This window comes from Zingiber officinale, chromosome 6B (assembly GCF_018446385.1).
Source record: "Zingiber officinale cultivar Zhangliang chromosome 6B, Zo_v1.1, whole genome shotgun sequence".
In the NCBI taxonomy this organism is placed as follows: domain Eukaryota; kingdom Viridiplantae; phylum Streptophyta; class Magnoliopsida; order Zingiberales; family Zingiberaceae; genus Zingiber; species Zingiber officinale.
The window spans coordinates 52,873,692-52,877,109 of NC_055996.1; the positions used below are offsets into that span (position 1 = coordinate 52,873,692).

At 39.2% G+C, this 3,418-nt stretch overlaps 1 non-coding gene across 1 annotated transcript; it reads left to right on the plus strand.

Annotated features, from left to right (window-relative positions):
• Positions 1 to 2,516: 2,516 nt before the first annotated feature.
• On the plus strand, positions 2,517 to 2,622 carry LOC121993434. The gene has a single exon (XR_006115279.1). It is a non-coding gene; the product is annotated as a small nucleolar RNA R71 (small nucleolar RNA).
• The last annotated feature ends 796 nt before the right edge of the window (positions 2,623 to 3,418 follow it).

Consider the following 3,418-nt stretch of genomic DNA (forward strand, 5'->3'; position numbering starts at 1 on the left):
GGATAAAGAAGAGGATGTGCGGCGGTACACGACTGTGTACCGCCCACACCCTGGGCTATGTTTCATTACACGGCCTTATTCACTCCCCATCACACGGCCGTGTCTGGGACACGGCCATACCCATCTTCTTTTCTGAAATTCTTTACACGGCCATGTCTGGGACACGGCCACAACTTCCTTCTTCTCGGCTTTCCTCACACGGTCGTGTCTGGAACACGGCCTTCTGAGTTCTCTTCTCTGGATTTGGCACATGGCCGTGTTTGGTACACGACCGATGCAAGCTTTTGCTCTGATTTCTCCACACGGCCGTGTCTGGAACACGGCCAAAGAACTCTCTTTCTCTGGATTCTTTGCACGGCTGTGTCTGGTACACGGCCATGCTCCCTTTCTTCTCTGCAACTTTACACAGTTGTGTCTGGTAGACACGGCCAGATCCTTTTCCTTCTCTGCATCCTTTGCTTGGTCATGTACAATACACGACCATGCCCTGTTTTACTCCATTTGATGTTTATTCTCCTAATCCACTTCTCTAATACTTCCATGCCCATGAAGAAGGAATGGCCAGCTCATGGAAGTAGATTTCAACCTGAAAATAAAACTAAAATATAGTGAAAACAAAATAAAGATGAAAATACAAAATACAACTAACAAAAAGAACCCTTGGGTTGCCTCCCAAGAAGTGCTTGTATAGGGTCTTTAGCTCGACCAATCCAACTTATTCTTCTCGTTTCCTTGCCCCCGGAGGGTAGACATATTTGTCATTTTTGTTGGGAGTTCTCCTCCCAACATCCTCCACCAAATTGTTCTTTTCATTAGGTGGCCTTCCATGAGGATGGAAATTCCATTCCTCAAGTTTGTAACTGCTTGCCCTGCTACAAGCATTTAAAAGTGAAGAAACATGGTTAGAGACATTAGATAAATCATATTCCAACCGTTCCTTACCAATTACCAATGCCAACTTATGATTTTTAACATCAATAATTGCTCCAGCTGTAGCAAGGAATGGTCTTCCTAATATGATAGGAATTTTGGGGTCCTCTTCCATGTCCAACACAACAAAATCAGTGGGAATTATACTCCCACCAACTTCTACTGGCACATCTTCAATAATACCCATAGGGTTCCTGCAGGAATGATCAGCAAGTTGTAGTGCCATAGTAGTAAGTTTAATATTTTTGAGACCTAACTTATTAAAAATTGAATAGGGAATGAGACTAACACTTGCCCCCAAATCACAAAAAGCTTTTTCAATGAATTCTGTTCCTATATTGCAAGGAATATAAAAGCTCCCTGGATCCTTCAATTTCGGGGAAGTGTTCTTCACCAAAAGAGCGCTGCATTCCTAAGTTTGTGCAATGGTCTCTACATCTCCTCTCTTTCTTTTATTTGACATGATGTCCTTCAGAAATTTGGCAAACTTTAGCATTTGAAGAATAACATCTATAAGAGGAAGTTCAACGCATATCTCTTTAACCTTCTCCAAAAATTTGCCAAATTCTTCATCCTTTTTAAGCATATTGAGTCTTTGGGGAAAAGGGATAACTTTTCTCTGATGGTTCAGTGGAAGAGTCTCTTCAACCTCAATGGTATTGTCCTCATTATAAAAAACCTGACTAGGTGTAGAAGGAGAGAGCTCTTCTTCATTTTGCATCCATTTTTGAGCGGTCACTTGGGGATTTCCCAAGGTCCGTCCGCTCCTAAGCTCAATTATGTTGCAATGCTCCATAGGATTTACATCAGGTTTTCCAGGAAGTTGTCCTGGTGCTCTAGAAGATGAGGAAGCTAGCTGGGCAATTTGGCTATCGTGAATCTTTTGATGCTTTTCAGAATTATCCATTCTCTGAGTAAGCATCAATAGATCCTGCTTCATTTCATTTTGATTAGAGATAATTTCTTCAAGCATTTTTTCAATTTTGGATGTAGGAAAGCCTTGAAAAGATTGTTGCTGAAAATTTTGTTGCCCAGATTGAAAATTTGGTCTTGCCCCCATAGATGGTCCTTGATCCTGATTATTTCTGTAAGAGAAATTTGGATGATTTTTCCATCCAGGATTGTAAGTATTTGAGTATGGGATGTTCTGTCTTTGATTGAAACCCATGATTGCATCGCATTGCTCCAATTGATTAATTTGTGCAGTGATAGCTCCCAATGGACATGAGTCATTTGAATGTTTTGAACTCCCACATACTTCACAAGATATAGCAATGACATTTACCATATTTGAACTAGTCCCCATGTTCTCAAATTTTTTGGTAAGAGCATCAAGTTTTGCAGCCAATAAAGTCACTACATCAACATCAAACTTTCCTGATGCTTTTGTTATTGGGTTTATTGAAGGATGACCACCACTTCTTTCATTTGCCCATTGATGATGATTTTGTGCTACACTCTCTATGATTTCCTTAGCTTCATCCAAATTTTTATTCATGAGTACCCCTCCAGTAGCTGAATCAAGGGGCACTTTGGCATGATAATTAATACCATTATAGAAAGTATGCAACACTAACCATCTCTCCAAACCGTGGTGAGGGCATTGTCTGAGCATACTATTGTATCTATCCCAAGCTTCAAATAGAAATTCTGAGTCAGCTTGTTTGAAACTTGCAATCAAATTCCTCATATGAGCAGTTTTACTTGGGGGATAGAATTTATCAAGGAATTGTTACTCACATTGTTCCCAAGTGGTGATACTGTTGGGAGCCAAAGAATTCAACCATTGCTTGGCCCTATCTCTCAAAGAAAACCCAAATAATAATAACCGCACTGCTTCTGAAGGAACACCATTCATTTTCATTGTCCCACATATTTCATAAAAGACCTCTAAGTGTTGATTAGGGTCTTCATGTGGTCCTCCACCAAATTGATTTTGCTGCACCAAGGAAATAATTGCAGATTTGATTTCAAAATTATTTGCCTCCACTCAGGGTCTTGAAATACTAGATCTAAAACCCCTAGCATAAGGTGTTGCATAATCCTTTAGTGGTCTATTAGCCATGTTCAAATGCTCTTGTTCTTCAATTTATCTCTGCAGAATTCTTCTTCTATGAAATGTTCTATCAATTTCAGGGTCAAGAGGAAAAAGTTCTCCTGCAAAGTTAGATCTTCGCATACACAAGAACAAGATTGCAATAGAAACTAAAGCAAACAAAGAAATTAAAAACAGAGAAAGGTAAGATTGGAATGTTATAAAACAAAAGAAATGCAGAATTAAAATTGCTACAAAAGAATTTCCAAGAAGTTAGAAAGTATACAGGAAAATGAAAATAGAAAACTAAAGATTAGTTACAAATATGCAAATGAAAAGAAATAGAAATGTTATGTTTAGTCTAACTCAATTGATAATCTCCAATGTTATAGCGCAGTCCCCGGCAACGGTGCCAAAAACTTGTTCACACTCCGCAAGTGTATGGAAATGTCG